Source organism: Pleurodeles waltl, chromosome 11 (genome assembly GCF_031143425.1).
Source record: "Pleurodeles waltl isolate 20211129_DDA chromosome 11, aPleWal1.hap1.20221129, whole genome shotgun sequence".
NCBI lineage: Eukaryota > Metazoa > Chordata > Amphibia > Caudata > Salamandridae > Pleurodeles > Pleurodeles waltl.
This window is the reverse complement of record NC_090450.1, coordinates 513,491,388-513,509,584: the sequence shown is the minus strand read 5'-3', so window position 1 is coordinate 513,509,584 and position 18,197 is coordinate 513,491,388.

Genomic DNA, 18,197 nt, shown 5'->3' with positions numbered 1-18,197 from the left:
ATGTGGTAGTGTTTTGTAAATGTGTGTGTATTTTGAGTGCGGCGGTGTGTACCGCCAATGGAATACAGCAGTTGAAAGACTGCCGCGTGGATTAGTGTGTCGTGATAGTGTGGGTGTATTTCTGTTGGCGTGACGGTGGAGGTTTTGTTTTCTCCAGTTTATAACTGACCTTTGGTGTGGCGGACTTGTGTGGGTGTCTGAATTTTGGCGGATTCTGAAATGTGGGTCATAATAGCTGTGGCGGAATTCTGCGGCCGCGGCGGTGTGTTGCCGGTCTTCTGCCCGGCGGTATGCAGCCTTAGTATCTGATGGGGACTTTGGGTTAAGCATTTTCAAGACTTAGAAAGCGAGTTCATGGAGAATGTTTGAAAACCAGATGGGAAAAACTGGCTCAGAGCTGCATGATATATTTCCTTTTTTTTTGTTTCAAACCACAAGAAGCTGCAAAGCCATCACGCTGTAACAAGTTCTGTTAGAACGTTTTAGATGAGGGGCCAACCCCCCACCACAAAACAAGCCCCATAAATCCTCAAGATTCCATCTAACTAGTTGTACTAGTTTATTTTTCTCTCCAATGGACCGTCCATAAATTCACCCTCCGTCACCTCTACAGCAGTAACACTTACCTCCTCCCCTCAGTCACTCACAAATCCAGCCCCTCTGTCACACTTACCTCCTGCTCACCAGTCTCTCGCACACACTCCTGGCTCTGGGGCAGTGCAACTGGTGCCACTGCATCAGGTGCTTACTTTGGGAGGGGCCACCATGTTTGCAGGTATAATATGGTTTTAAGCCGCTTACTTTGCTTCTAGCAGTTTTTAAGGAAAAATAAATATGTCAACATAACTCTGGAGAGAGATCGGATTCATTAGTGGACATTTTAAGGTGGTGTAGTGGGGTTAATATGCCTATTGCAAAGAACATGAACCATGTATATTAAGTGCATATAATGAAAATAGGTCAGTGGCTTACTACTTATGTCAGAGAAATCTTTTTGTTAATTTAAAATCCTAATATATAACAGTGAGCTATTAGCTGTCATTTATGAGCTGCATGCAAACAGCACTTTGATTTTTCCCCAGTCTTTCATTATTCTAATGTTGCAAAAATGGTTAATTAGGGTAGAAATCCATTCTTATTATTAAATAAACACCACACCATAGTGTTACACTTTAAATTATGAATTTGTGCTTTTGCAGACCAAGCACTCAAACTATATTATATTGCCTACCAGTATGGATAACATATGACTCCCTCACCTTGTAGTCCTCTGTCTTATTTAACATTTCTTTATACATTGATTTACACTGATATTATTCATTGTCTCAGTGTAATGTGTGTGCAATGTAAAGTGCTTTGACACCCTACACTGGTATGAGTGGCGCTATAAATCTAGCTAAATTAATATGAAAGAGAGTGATTAGGGTGACTTGAGGGGAATTTGTCTGTAATTAAAGGGTGGTAGTGAAAGAATTTGTGGCAGAGGTGGTCGGAAGTGGACAACAAATACTGTCGTACTGGGTGCCACCAATTCTAATGTCAGCCCTGGTCGCATCTATATTTTGTGCCCATGAAACTTTAAACAAATTGCCAGTATTTTTTAAGGGTGGCCAAACACAGCACGAACCACAAAGTGAAAATGTTCCAATGGCATCTGAATACTCGTGTTGCAAGTCTTTTGTTGGCTTGCTGCTGGGAGGGCAAGTCTGTATGGCTGCTGTAGGATCTGATTCCTGGCTAAAGCAGCTCAGATGCAGAGGCTGGGTGCTGGCTTGCTGGTGCTGTTAGGGCTGGGAAAGGGTCACAATGGAGGTTTCCACTCTAGTCAGGCCCCTTATGCCTTTGGCAGATGCTTGATGCTGAGGGCAGAGCAGGGTCACAAAGGTGGCTGGCTGGATCTTCTTGCAGGCAGTGACCTCTGACTCCTGTGAGCATAGCAGCATCAGACTGGTCACTGGTGGTTCCAAGGAGCTCCTGTTTCGACAGCTGTAACAACTATGCTGCTGCAGCATTGTAGGACACGAAGGGAAATCCAGAGACAAAATGTCTCTTGTTAAAAGATTTCCCTTCAAGCTACAGCACTCATCATAGTGGCGGCAACCTGCAACTTTTGCAGCAGTGAAAAGTGAGCATGCGCACATCTATTATACAATGGTGCACATGCTCACCCACAATCTAGCACAAAACCTGGACATTTCTTAACACAACCCGGCCACTACCCAAAAAACAGGACATTTCTTTAGTTTTGAGAAAAGTGTCAGGACATCGGGACACTTATGTAAAATCCGGGACCGTCCGGGGAAATCCAGGACATGTAGTCACCCCAGGCCACCCTCCAGCACTGGTGCACAAATTGCTGAGCAGCACCAATGCAGGCACCCTTGAACCATAGTGCTTGGTGCCTGCATTGAGGGAATGATTGTTCTTGAGCAAAAAGGGACACCCATGAGTTTTGATGTAAATCCCTAATCACTGAGAATCACACCAAAATCTTGTCCCTCCCTGACACAGGGGTAACAAGAAATTAATTTTTCCTTGATTTTTCCTCTTTGCTTGTGTCATCTACAACACAGAGACAAAGAGAAAAATGCCTTATAGCATAGTGTTTGTGGAGAAAGGGAATCCTTCCCACACAAAAACTATGTTGACCACAACACAGACATGCTTGCACTGTGTTGGAAGGGTCTCTGGATTGGTGCATGGCAAGACATCACACTGTTCTGCTCCCTCCTAATCAAGCAGTGCAAATACTTTACTTGCTGTGCAACATTGCATGACTTTTTTAGTAAATCAGGGCCATTGTGTTTCATTACAAGTCATGCGTATAACTCCTTTGGACATGGCATTACTTTTTTTTTATGGGCGGCAGAACGTGCAGGCATTCACTCCATTATATTCCATGGGGTTACAAAAAACTTTGTGAAATTCTGCAGAATTCTGCCGTCAGGTGATAAATATGCAGCTTGCACTTTAATTTAGCACTGGTAGCACGAGCAGTGCTGAAATTTTGTGTGAACAGCACCATGCATTGTGTAAGAGCGCACATCCATTTGAGGTCATTTTGCTGCCTCTCGCATTCGAGTAGAAAATCTATTTGAGCAGCAGCAAATCTACTTGAATGGCACCCCTCTGATTACAGCCACTCACGAGTGCCGGCATTAGAAAATCACACTAGGGGATGCCAAATCCCACTTGGAAACCCACATATTCTTTTGCCACACAGTAGAAAAAGTATGCAACCCGGAAATTGGCAGAGTTTGGCAAGAACTCCATGTTAAAGAGTAATGTGGAGTGGCCAAAATTCCACCAATTCTGCAGGCAGAATGGAACATTCCACCCACCCCTACTTGCTTCCCTTGGTGCAGTGATTTAGTTTATGTGATGTAAATGTCTGTCTCCAATGATTTATTGCTTGTTATAACTTAACATTTATTTCTTAATGCACATTGAGCAATGAGGCATTGAAGCAGCAGGATGTGTGGTTTGAACCATGCAAATTCGTGGTGCAAATCCAAGTACAGGCAGCACTCAAGTGGATAGACCTTTGTCTTGAATTTAGGCTTAACACCAACAGTTCAACAACATACAATGAGAATGAATCAGACAGACAAAAATCTTTATTCGGCACACTTTGCCATAAAAGCATAAACTATATACACATAACAATAAAACCATTAATTCTTCCAAAAAGACACAATGAAACATAAAACAAGTTATCGGAAATAATTAAAATTGACATGTAAAATCCTAGAGGAGGAGGAACTCAGTACAAAGGAGGTTATCTGTTCATATTGGTTTCTGAGTTGTAATGCACCCTTGGTAATGTTCAGGACTGCATAACAAATGCCCATTGTAGAGCTCCTTTGTAGAAACTTCTTAGTGGGCAAAATCTGTTTAAAACCAGCCTGACACCGTAAAGGTATTACAAAGGTGGATCTAGGACTTGAATACAAAGAGCAAAATAAAATAAAGTGTCACATACTTTGCTTAGAAACATGATTGATTGCAGTGGCATGGCGGTAGATTGTGTTTTCTTGTATACTGAATAAGGAAAGCGACTTTAAAATGTAAAACATTTAATCTAAAAAGATAAATAAAAACAATGAGATGGATTCTCAAAAAAAGACAAAGAAGATTCAGTACTTTTTACCATGACAGTAGGAACATATGTCTGCATGGTTTTCATATTCAGTACATTACATAATCTTTTAATTATGCAAAACTCTGCATAGTGGGATTTCACTTTGCATCATCCTTAATCAGTGTGGGATGTGTAAATATTTCAGGAAGGCCTATTTTACAGCAATTTATTTTTACATATGTCAACCAGGTTATCTTATTTACATTTTGTGAAGAAAAACATTCCAAGATACACTTTCTCACCAGAATTGGTTCTGGGTATAACCAACATCTGATCCATAAAAGAAGAGGGGCAATTTTCACCTGGTGCTTTATAAAGAAAAAACTCAGCTTTTCATGTAAGATAACATTTGCAGTGTTTTTAGGAACTGCCAACAACCTGCTTGCAAAGTCATACTCAATACACTGTAATGCATCAAAATACTGGTATCCCCAAACATCTGCCCCATAGGTTGCAGCCGAAATACCTTTTGACTTATGAAAAGTGATCATCTGTGGTAAAAGTTTATGATTTAAAATTCTTGGAAAATGAAAAATAACTTCTGCATTTCTTCCCATTTGTTTCAATTTTGTTAGGATGTGTGCTTTCCAGTTTAAATTAGAACTAAAAGTAGTACCCAAGCGGTTAAAACCTTTTTCCCTTTTAAGTATAGAACCTCCCATCATAAAAGGCTTAGTGTTTGTGTTTGTGGGCCTGCATGTCATGATATATTATTTAGAGTGATTTGATTCTAAGTCCAGCCCCTCCATATACTCCGTGAAATGCTCCAATAATATTTGTAAACTATTAGATTTTTTGGGCGAGCAAGACAACATCATCTGCATATAGGAGTGTAGGAAGTAACTGCTCACTTTGATACGTACGCCCCTGCTTTTAAAAGATGTTAGATTACGGCATTGATATATATCAGGAACACTAAAGGGGCTAAGTTACGGCCCTATCTTACCCCTCTGTGGTATTCTATCTGTGAGGTTATTTTGCCCTGCGAGCCATAACGAACAGCGATCTTCAAATCATAGTACTGGTGTTTTAACAGGGAAAGGAGATCTAATACAAACCCCATCTTCTGCCTTATTACTCAAAGTTTTTCCCTATTAACTAGATCAAACGCACTTGGAAGATTTTTAAAAGCCATGTGAACTACCCCCCCCCTTTTGCCTTTGTGTGCTTACTGATGATAAGATGCAAATTTAGGGATTTCTCTGTGGTGCCAATGCCTTGTCTAAAACTAAACTGCACAGGGGTCAAGACTTTATTCTACTTGCAGATAAATATCTGATTTAGAAAGGTCCACTGGCACCCCATCAGGACTGGGAGCTTTCCTAGAAGTTGAAAGGTTCAAAGCCTGACTACCTCATCTACGGGCCATATGTTCGAACACTTTTACCCATGGACACAGAATGGGTAAAAACCTTTGCTACATCTGGCCCCTAGTTCAATAGGCAAGCAGAGAGGTATTGTGGGTAACTCTATGAAAGGAGGCCCAAAATGGTTTTCCCAGGGGTACTGATCTACCCCACTCTGCTGGAACATTACAGAAGAATGAGTTACCCACTATACTTCAAGGATTAGGGCTTCTAGCTTGGGGGTATCGGGCTCTAGGAGGAAAGGATGATTTATAACTTCCCAAAACTTTGTGCTGTTCCTTGAGGCAGCTGCGACTGACAAATCTTCCTAGGCTGTCACCCTTTCTCTTGCCTCCACTGTTTCCTTATATTCATGTCTTGCTTTGTGCACTTCGAAGGGACAATGTGGCACAGATTTTAATGCAATTATTAAATGCTTACAGGCTGTCGAACATGCAGCAATAAACCAGCCATGTAAAGGTGTGCTCTGTGATGGCTGTTAGGACTTCTCTAATTGCTCCATATGTAAGGTTAAATCCCCTTAATACTAAAAAATGGGAGGGATCCTCTGCAAGGCAAGCTTCTATGGATTTCATATTCTGTCTTACTATTTTATGGGTAAAGGTTATAGGATCTACATGTTCCCATCTAAACCTAACACCTGATTGCACTCAATGTGAGAGGAGTTGATCATAGTGTTTAAATCAAGTGTAATGCAACCGGGATTATGATCACTGAGGCAATTGGGAAACATTTTATGCTCTAGCACTAAAGGTACAGTGGTTGCTGTCATAATCATAAAATCTATAGTGCTCCCACTGGCCCCTCCCAAACATGTAGGGATATTTTCACATGGGTCTCCTCTTATTTCACACAGGATGTGCAGGTCTAGTTTAAGAATAAGTGTGTTCAAAGCTTCGCCCAGTGAATTATTTTTTAAAATTGGCACCACTCAAGCCCTCATCCCGGGAATCACATTTTGCTCAAGAAGAGGGACAGAAAATAGTAAATTTGCAAACCTTTAAGGTTTATTAAAAGATTAGCAAAGTTGGAAACTCAAGTCAGTCAGGTTAATAATAATTCCGAAATCACATTCTTACAGCCTTGTTTAGTATAATCTATAGTAAGTCAAAGATAGTAAATACAAAAACAAGTTTTTAGAGCTAGCCAAACACAAACTGAATGAGATTTGGCTCCTTTGAAGGAAACTTCTCTAATGCTAAACTGAGGGTTCAGCCTTGGTTGCGGGAAAGTTTAAGCAGCAGGTGTCAACAAGTAAAATCTTTAAAGGCAGAACTAAATGAAGGATCAATGAGGCAAAGAAAAAATAGATTTGCTCTGGAGTTAAACTATAGCAGTAGGGTAAATAGGCATGTGATCTCAAGAAAGTAGAAAGGGGAATATGTTCTCAAAAGAGTAGATAGGAGCAAGTGAATTAATTTATCAATCTGCATCTAACTAACACACCAATAAACAATTAAACATACAACTTCCAAAGAGAAGTTAAACTATCTTTAGCTCCCAAGAGGTAGGAACCAATCAAAATATAGCAGCTCAGGAGAAGATGTTTTGGTTCCCATTCCCAGGCATCCCACAAAGGAAGTTCACAGCTCTGTGGCCTTCAGTCGATGTTGTATACTGGATGGACCATCACAGTCTGACTACCATGGGCACAGGTGCACAAAACTAATTATTATGTTACAGTGAAACCAACAATACTATTTCCCCATGAAAGTATATAATTAAGACTATTCAGTAGATTAAAGTACCGCAGTTAGCTTGGCTCCTGTGAGAAATTGGGCTGTTGGTTGACTGGGGTGTGAGCCCTGGTCAAGCAACAGCCACAATCCCTTGCAGGATAAATCACAAAAAGTCACTAATTTATGCTGTGCTTAACCCTAGGTAGTGTACCACCAAAAGCAGTCAGACTTAACTTAGAGACAATGTGTAAATTATCTATGTATTACACAAACAGCAATAACATTGGTGAAATACAACACAAGAAATGTCCCAAAACCAAATAGAGTTAATGTTAATAAATTATATGACACCAAAATGTTGATGAAGGTCCACTGAAATGGATTTGCCACTGTAGAAAAGAACATAGAGGGAAAAGCTTCAAAATCAATCAGACTGGCAATGCACTTGGAGTCGATATGTAAGCAAGTAATGCCCATCTCCTCCTGGCCTTCAGAGCAGTTTTTGGTCACATTTTGTATAATGATCCGTTGTAGGAATTGGCCATCTGGGCAACTTTAGCACCACAACCAAGGTCAATGACTGGTGGGACATCACTTGGCGGTACAGCACTCACCATGCTTGGTCCAGATGCAGGTTCAAGATGGTGGGAAACTCTTATGTCCCTGTGGCTCTGAACATGGGGCAACAAATTAGCCCTTGGAGTCAATCTTGGGGGCAGGTGAAGATGCCAGGCTCAACAGCAGGGATAGCTTCTGAAGGTTCAAGGAAGGCTACAGGCAGAAAAGCAGCCCTTCCAGGTACAGCAGCAGTCTTGCAGAGTGTATAGCAAGTCACAGCAGTAAGCAGTCCTCTAAGAGTTCTTCCGAAAGGCCAATAGTGAATTGAAGAGTGGGTCTGAAAGTCCTATTGTTACACCCTGGTGCCCTTCTTCTGGAAGGTAGGAGAAGCTTCTGCAAAGGTACTTTGAAGTGCTTGGACTCTCCTGACCTGCCTGCTCTGGCTACAAGTTGGCTGAATTGAAAATACAAGTTTGTTAGGCTCTTTGTGTGAAGGCAAAGCAAAGGAAATTCAGGTGTACATGGGGCTGTGCTCATCTCGGTCACCCCAATCCTGCCAGCACATGGCCTATTGAGGCACCCGCAATCCATCTATTGTGTGACTATCTGAAAGGAATTCACACAGCCTAACTGTCAGCTACACCCAATCATCTGACCCAAAACAGGCTGCAGGCAGAAAGGGCTATCGGCACAAAAGTGGCCTCTTCAAAATTGTAATAAAAAATCCAGCTCTACCTCTAAAGAGGGTTATCATTACATTTTCCTAGGCACCAAACATGAAATATCTATCTGCTTCCAAATAGGAATTACAGCTTATTGAATGTAATGGGGAATCCCCAATGTTATCATATGGGAGTGGTAGGCCTCACAGTAGTGTAAAATCAATTAAAACTTAAAAGTACATGCCTATTCTTTCAATTCCACAACACCCTGCCTTATGGGCTATGAAGGGCCTACCTTGGGGGTGATATATGTAATGTAAGGTGAGTTTAAGGCTGGGCAAGGGGTTTTAATGGCAAGTAACATAGCAGTGAGACACAGGCCCTCATTACAACCCTGGTGGTAAATGCCGCCTGCCGCCATGCCAACGGCCGCCAACATACCGTGACCGCAGCGGTAAACCGCCATAGGTATTATGACCCACACATAGAATTCCACCACAATACAGACACCCACACAGGTCCACCAGACCAACGGTCAGTGATAAACTGGCGAAAGCAAAACCCACACCGTTATGTCAACAGGAATACAACCACAGTATCACTACCCATGAATCAAAGCGGCGGTCTTTCAAACGCGGTTAGCCATTGGCGGTACATACCGCCACGCTCAAAATACACACACACACACATATAAAACTACTCCACATTGGACAATTCAAAATACACACACCTGACACACATACACACACCACACCCACAACACAATAAAGCACACACCCAAATTACCCACAATCCCTTACAATGAAAAAAAATATAGTTAACTGAGAGAGACAAACCAGAAGCACCACTCAATCAGAGGCACAGAACACCATAACCCATACACCATTCACGCACATCACATCATACACCACAACACATCACCCCCCACATCAACCCACACATACTCACACATATCACTCACACCACATCCATGGCACCCCAAAGACACCCTAGGTTTTTTGAGGAGGAGCTAAGGGTAATGGTGGAGGAAATCACCTGAGTAGAGCCACAGCGATTCGGATCACAGGTGCAGCAGACGTCCATTGCAAGGAAGATGGAGCTATGGTGGAGGATCGTGGACAGGGTCAATGCCGTGGAACAACACCCAAGAAAAAGGGATGACATCAGGAAGAGGTGGAACGACCTACGGGGGAAGGTGCGTTCCGTGGTATCAAGACACAAGATTGCTGTACAGAGGACTGGCGGTAGACCCCCACCTCAAACCCCACAACTAACAACATGGGAGGAGCCAGTCTTGGCGATCATGCATCCTGAGGGTCTCGCAGGAGTAGCAGGAGGACTGGACTCTGGTAAGTCAAATCTTAACTACTTCACTGCCCCCACCATACCTGCATGCCATAACAAACTCCCATGCCACAGTCCCAACCCACCACAGTGTCTCCCCCCTCAGGAAACACCAGCACAGCACCCACCCAGCGGGCCCATGCCACTGTCCCCAGGACACGTCAATCAGCAGTGTGTACACCACTACAGGGACCCCAGGCAACCCCACAAACCTAGGACGATCAGGGACCCGGGGTCAGTGGCAGTGGACACACGGTTCAGGGGACAGAGGCACAGGACAACAGGGAAGCTGGGAGGACTGCTGTGCAACAGGGGAAGGACAGGCCCAGGGAACCCACTCTCCACAAGGCACTCTCCAACATCCTGGAAGCATACCACCATTCCCAGGAGACCAAGGGCCAGGTACTGGCAAAGTTGGAGGAGACCCAGCAGCCGCAGGAGGGACAGTATCTGGGGATGAGGGAGGGCCTAACAAAAATCTACACCATCCTGGTAACCATTGCAGGGGTGCTGGCTGACATGGGCAAGACTATGAGGAAGGCAGTGGCACAACAAAGGGCACCTGACACTAGCCCAACCAAGGAACAGGCTTCTACCTCTGCCAGCGCTAGTGGACAGGAGGCCCCCGCCACAGGAACAACAGGCCACCAGTACCCCACCCCCTACAGAAGGAGAACCACCCCGCAAACGGTCTCTGTGATCCAGGCAGAAGACAGAGAACATAGTCAAGACCCCTGCCAGGAAATAGGACTCTCCTGATAGTCACCCTTCTATCCCACTCTGTTACCCAGTCCACATTGAACTGCCATTGCTCCCCTTCCTATGCCACATTGGACAATGCACCTGTGATACCAAGAGACTGGACTCTAACTGGACATTCCTCCACCATCACCCCAGCCCCTTGAACATACCCCTATACTTATTGGCACACAAATAAACACCCTTGAAACAAATACCATACTGGAGTCAGTGTAATGAATCTCAAATGTATTAGTACAACATTCTCAAAGCATTGCAACATATATGTACAGTGAAATATACTACAGGATGACCTTTGGTGGGCAGCAGTACATATAGCAGGAGCCAGAATGGGGCACACCGATCTGAAAATAGAGAATCCAAAGGGAACAGTCAGTGGCCATAGACATAGGGTAAGAGGCTGCCATGTACAATATTCAACGGATTACTGAAATGTTAAGTGAAGTTACAGTGTCTTACCTGTGTGTCACTGGAAGTACTGCTGTATTATATTTGTTCTGTTGTCAACATCTTCTTCCTCTGCCTCCTCTCCATCACTGTCCACAGGCTCCACCGCTGCCACAAGACCATCTCCAGGCACATCCTCCTGCAGAAAAGGCACCTGGCGTCTCAAGCCCAGGTTGTGCAACATGCAACATGCAATGATGATCTGGCACACCTTCTTGGGTGAGTAGTACAGGGAGTCACCTGTCAGATGGGGGCACCAGAACCTGGCCTTCAGCAGGCCGAAGGTTCTCTCAATTATCCTCCTTGTACGCCCATGTGCCTCATTGTAACGTTCCTCTGCCCTTGTCCTGGCATTCCTCACTGGGGTCTGTAGCCATGAGAAGTTGGGATAACCAGAGTCACCTATAAATATCGAGGGACAACTGTTAGATACACACTAACCCTTAGGGACAACCCCATAACCAGACACCTACTTATACTGTGTGGGGACCTTGAGCTCACCTATTAGCCACACCCGGTGCCTCCGGAGTTGGCCCATCACATAGGGGATGCTGCTATTCCTCAATAAAAATGCGTTATGCACAGAGCCAGGATATTTGGCAGTACATGGGAGATGTACTGGTCCGCCAAACACACCATCTGCACATTCATTGAGTGATAGCTTTTTCTAATCCTGTAAACCTGTTCATTTCTCCGGGGGGGCAAATGCCACACATGCACCATCAATGGCACCCATGATGTTGGGGATATGTCCCAGGACATAAAAGTCAGCCTTCACTGTGGCCAATTCATCCACCTGGGGGAACACGATGTAGCTGCGCATGTGTTTCAGCAGGGCTGACAACACTCTGATCAACACGTTGGAGAACATTTGCTGAGACATCCCTGATGCCATGGCCACTGTAGATTTAAAGGAACCACTTGCCAGGAAATGGAGCACTGACAGGACCTGCTCTAGAGGAGGGATACCTGTGGGCTGGCATCAGGTCTGGCTCCAATTGGGCACACAGTTCTTGGAGTGTTGCACGATCAAGTCTGTATGTGATGATAATGTGTCTGTCCTCCATCGTTGACAGGTCCACCCGGGGTCTGTACACTGGAGGATGCCGCCATCTCATAATCTGCCTCAGCGGTTGTAGCCTATGGAACAGAACGGTGAGCAGAGGGTCATATTTCCACATATATTGCACTAATGTTGCTAAATTTACTTTAAATAAGCAGTATGTGAAGTCGAGAGTCAGTTGATGTGCCAATGTCTGCTGTAAAGCTGTTAGGTGCCATGCCCTGTGCCCCCCTGAAATGGCGGCTGCCTGACCTGTGAGGAGGGACAAGTGGAAATGAGGTAAGTGCGCTGGTGTTGTGCGCCATCGTGGTAGGCCATCAATGACCTCTGTGCAGATTCACATTGGTTATTATTGGGCCCCATGGGTTCCAGGAACCAATGGCGATGTACGCCAGCGGTGACTGTACGTGGACGTCACTGCCATTTTCTAACTATTCACTCACTTGCTACCTGACCTTCAACAGGAGAGGACCTACACTGCAAGTGCTGCTCTGACCTGAGTCTGGAAGTGACAATGGTTCATGTGTCTGGGGAAAGGGTCCCTGCCTTCACTGGGGAGGAGTTGGAGAAACTGGTGGATGGTGTCCTACCCCAGTACACATTACTCTACCATCCTCCAGACTAACAGGTGAGTACACTGTGAGCATGATGTGTGGGCAATGCATGTTTGGAGTGGTGTGGATGTAAGCCACATGTTGGGGGGTGCTGAGGCGTCCTGGTCTGAGTGCTGCATGAGAGGTGGTCAGTGTATGTGCATCAGGGCATGGGTGGGAACTGGTGGGCAATAGGTATGCCGGTCCGGACGGGTGAGTAATTTCCATTTCTGTTGTCTTTTCCCTCCAGGTCAGTGCCCACAAGAAAAAGGGTATTTGGTGTGCCATCGCCAAGGAGGTGCGGACCCTGGGGGTCTATCACAGGCGGAGCACCCCCAGCCACAAGAGATGGAAGGACCTGCACCGCTGGACCAAGAAAATAGAGGAGACCCAGCTGGGGCTGGCCTCCCAATGTGGAAGTGGTGCCCATCGCACCATGACCCCCCTGATGTTCCGCATCCTGGCGCTGGCCTATCCGGAGTTGGATGGGCGCTTGAGAGCATCACAGCAGCCACAAGGGGGTGAATACAGATTCAGAAAGATGACTTTGCGCACTTTAGGAGGTAGCTGGGTGGGGGATGTGGGCTGTGGGTGCCCCTAGGCCAGGGCTCTGGCGCACTCTTACCCCAATGGTCATCTAATACTGTTCAGGGTCCTGTGGGTTTCAGGTGTGCAGAAGCTGGCATTAGGCATTGTACCCATGGGCTGGTGACTATCTCAGTGACTGGTTAAGCATGGCCTAGTGCATAGGGCTGCTCCCTGTGTGTAGTGTACGCCAATGGACGTGGTGTTGCTGGCATTGACCAAGTGTATCCCACGTCCCCCCCCCCCTTTTTGTTTTGTCGCCCTGTCCTTGTGTGGATTAGCATCATCTGGCAGAGGAGCAGAGGCACCGGCGTCAGAGGGAGCTGTATCCCATATGGGACTGGAGGCCGAATCCACAGACGCTGAAGGTACCAGTGGGACGGAGGGCGAGGGGAGCTCGACGATAGGGACAGGAGGGGAGACCACTGACAGCGACTCCTCCTCTGATGGAAGCTCCCTGGCAGTGGTGGAAACCTCTGTGTCCACCCCAACAACAGGTACAGCCGCCACCCCCCTACCAGTACTGCCCTCCCAGCAGCCCCTCAGCATGTTTTCAATGCCCACTCACCCAGTAGGGTGGGCATCTCCTTCACCCCAGGCACCTCAGGCCATGCCCCAGTCAGCCCTGCTGCCCTCAGTGAGGAGGCTACTGATCTCCTGAGATCCCTCACTGTTGGGCAGTGAAACATTCTGAATACCATCCAGGGTGACGAGAGGCATTTGCAACAGACAAATGCATACCTGGAGGGCATTCACTCTGGCGTGGCAGCCCAACAATGAGTATTTCAGGCTCTGGCCTCAGCACTGATGGCAGCCATTGTCCCTGTGTCCAGCTTCCCCCTCCAACTTCCACTACCCAGACCCAATCCCCTCTACCTCAGCCTATCCCAAGCACACCTTCAGACCAGCATGCACACAAATCAACACACAAAAGTGGCTCAGGCAAACATAAGCACCACACTTCAACTCACAGGCACTCACACAAGCACCATGCCCATGCAAACACACCAACATCCACTGCCTTCACCATGTCCCACTCCTCCTCCTCCTCCACCTCCCTCTCAGTAGCGTCTAAACTCACACCTGCATGTACTACATCTTCATCCACTACCTCCATCACCAGCATGCCCATCACAACACACCCCTCACGAGCACAGCCATGCACACATCCCCTGTGTCCTCTCCCAGTGTGTCTGTGACCCCTCCTCCAAAGTACACAAACGCAAGCACCCACCCACCCAACAGCCATCCACCTCACAACAGCATCCAGCCCATGCACCTTCACCCAAACTCAGCAGACGTACACCTCCAACAACCGCTCCCTCTTCCTCCACTTCCAAACCCTCTCCATCTTCCCCTCCCAGTGTGTCTTGAAAAACTTTTCCTGGCAAACATTGACCTCTTCCCTACGCCTCCCCCCACCCTTTTCCTCGGCCCAGGGTGTCCAGATCCCAGGCCAGCACCTCAGCCACCAAGTTGGCATCTGCTGTGGTACCTGCAAGTCCCAGAGGATCAAAGGGGGCACCCATCAGGGCAGCCAGTGTGCCACTAACACCTGCAAAGGAGCAACCCATTCCGCCACCTGCCAAGGTGAATATGGGGCCAGCAAGCAGTACCACCAGAAAGCACGACACACTCAGCAATGCCTCCTCCAAAACTCAAGCTGCCAGTGCCAAGGTCCCAGCAGCATCTGCCAAGGTGGGGAAGGGGAGGAAAACCCAAGGCAAGGCACTTCAGGCCTTGGAGGCTCCAGGTGAGGGACTAGTGCCCACCGTCAGTACCGACAGCCCCGCAACCTGTACAGCGGCAAGCACCGCAACAGGCACCGCCACCTTCACCGCCATCTGCACCGCCACCTGCACTGCTGCTGCCACAAAAACTGTCAGCAGCATCATCCCCAGTGGGCAGCCGTCTGAGGCTGCAGAAGACAGCCTGGTGTCTCCCTCCACCACTACCAGCACCTGCACCACGGCCAGCACCGGCAGCATCCCCGCCACAGACACGGCCACAAGCAACGCCTCCTGCACCGCCATCTGCACCGCCACATGCCCAGCCGGTGCCACAACAACTGTCGGCTGCAGCATCCCCAGTGGGCAGCTGTCCGAGGCTGCAGGAGACGGCCTGGAGCCTCCCACCACCACTTGAAGCACCCCCACCAGCACCTGCACTACCACCAGTTTGCAGCCATAGTCGCCACAAAAAGGAGTCTGGCCCTGCCTCCATGGAGTGTCATGGGACCTGTTCCCTGCAAATGTCGTGCCTTAGACACCCAGGTGAGGGAATGTGAACTGCCACACCCCAAGTGCAGCATCACTGGGCACAATGCCCCCTCCAGAACCAGTGGAGAAATGCACCCACTATCACTATCCTTGGCAGGATGAAGCAGACTGGGCACAATGCCCCCTCCAGAACCAGTGGAGAAATGCATCCACCATCACTAACCTTGGCAGGATGATGCAGATTGGGCACAAGGTCCCCTCCAGGACCAGTGGAGAAGCCATCCACTCATCCCCTCCTTGGCAGGATGAAGCAGACTGGGCACAAGCCCCCCTCCAGAAACAGTGGAGAAGCCATCCACTCAGCCCCTCCTTGGCAGGATGAAGCAGACTGGGCACAATGCTCTTCTGGAACCAGTGGAGAAATGCATCAACTATCACTATCCTTGGCAAGATGAAGTAGACTGGGCACAGAATCAGTGGAGAAATGCATCCACTATCACTATCCTTGGCAGGATGAAGTCAGACTAGGCACAATGCCCCCTCCAGAACCAGTGGAGAAATGCATCCACTATCACTATCCTTGGCAGGATGAAGCAGACTGGGCACAATGCCCCCTTCAGAACCAGTGGAGAAATGCATCTACTATCACTATCTTTGGCAGGATGAAGCAGACTGGGCACAAGGCCCCCTCCAGAACCAGTGGATTAATGCATCCACTCACCCTATCCTAGGCAGGATAAAGCAGACTGGGCACAATGTCCCCTCCAGAACCAGTGGAGAAATGCATCCACTATCACTATCCTTGGCAGGATGACGCAGACTAGGCACAATGCCCCCTCCAGAATCAGTGGAGAAATGCACCCACTATTACTATCCTTGGCAGGATGAAGCAGACTGGGCACAATTCCCCCTCCAGAACCAGTGGAGAAATGCATCCACTCACCCCATCCTTGGCAGGATGAAGCAGACTGGGCACAATGCTCCCTCCAGAACCAGTGGAGAAATGCATCCACTATCACTATCCTTGGAAGGATGAAGCAGACTGAGCACAAGGCCCCCTCCAGAACCAGTGGAGAAATGCCTCCACTATCACTATCCTTGGCAGGATGAGGCAGACTGAGCACAATGCCCTCTCCAGAACCAGTGGAGAAATGCATCCACTATCAATATCCTTGGCAGGATGAACCACCCACTAGAGAGACTGTGGCCTTGCACTCCCGAGGACCAGGCAGTGGACAACCCACCCACTTTAGAGACTTGAGAGACTTGAGAGACTTGAGAGACTTGAGAGACTTGAGAGACTGTGGCTTTGCACTCCCCAGGACCAAGCAGTGGGAAAACCACCCACTTGAGAGACTTGAGAGACTGTGGCTTTGCACTCTCCAGGACATCGCTGTGGGCATGTTGCCCCCACCAGGAGCAGTGGCGTAGTACCATCTTCCCCCTGAGGTACCTGTGTGTTTCCGACCTGATGCCCCTGCAGTGTTCTCTCCGTTTTGAGGCAGAAGTCATGAGTTTTTGGCCCTGTGGGCCATGGACATTTGCAAAGGACAGTGTATGGCCTTCTGTACATATTGTAAATATTCGTATGTACTGTTTTTCTAATCTTGAACTATATCTGCATATTTCGAAATATCAATGTTTGCACGCAATTGCTTTTGTCCTTGTGTTCTTCCAGGGGGTGACGGGGTGTATATTTACTGTTGATGCATGTTTTTGTGTGTATGGTGTTGTGGGTGAAGGTGTTGTGTGTTGCGTGTGTGTGTCATTCTCTTTTTCCTCCCCCTTCCCCTGTGTGCTAGGTGCAGTACTCACTGTGGTTGTCGTCGCCACCTTTGACATCTGTTGTGTATGAGAAGATACACCAGCATGGGGAACACCTGCAGCTCGGGCTCCATGGCGTCCTGGTTCTTTGTTGATTGTCGGGAGGTGAGTGGCTTCCCTTCTAAGTCCGGTTTCTGCTGTGCTTTTGATGGTGTTGGTACCGCCCCGGAAAAGCTGGTGGATTGGCGGGTTGTGATAGGGTGGGCGGTACATTGTCTTCCGCCTGTCTGTTGGTGGTTACCGCCACGGTGTTTGTTGCTACTGCCATGCAGTCGGAGTGTTAAAGTGCTGTCTATGTTGGCCGATTCCGCCATGGTTGTGATCCCATTTTTTTTTTAACGATGGCCTGTTGGCGGTAGTACCGCCGCTTTAACACCGACCTACAGAGTTGTAATGAGGGCCACAATCTTCAAGCTAGAATGGCAGGCGTGGGATACGTTTTAATGTGCTACGTAAGTGGGTAGCCCAATAAGTGCTTTAGGCCCACTAGAAGCATTTAACATATAGCCCCTGCAAATATGGTATACCACTCTACAAGGGACCTATAAGGAATTTAATTATGCCAATAGGGTATAAGCCTATTAAACCATGTTTAGCAGAGAGAGCACACGCATTTAGCAATGGTTAGCAATGGTAAATTGCACAGAGTACTAAGGCCAACAAAAACAAATTCAGCAAAATGATGGAAGGTAAAAGGCAAAACATTTGAGGGTGACTCTATGGAGAGGGCCAGGGCCAACAACTCCTGAAACAAGAAGAAAGAAAAAAATAACACACAAAAGCACAGTTTCGATGTTGACAAGAATTGTGTGACTGAGGCCTAGATATCTACGACTAACTTAACATAAGCACATTGTTACTATGATTAATTATAACCTGAGAATCACATGAAATCATACAATATATATTGTACTAGTATGTGTTAGGCCTGTGAGCCTTTTGATGGTCTTCCTCCC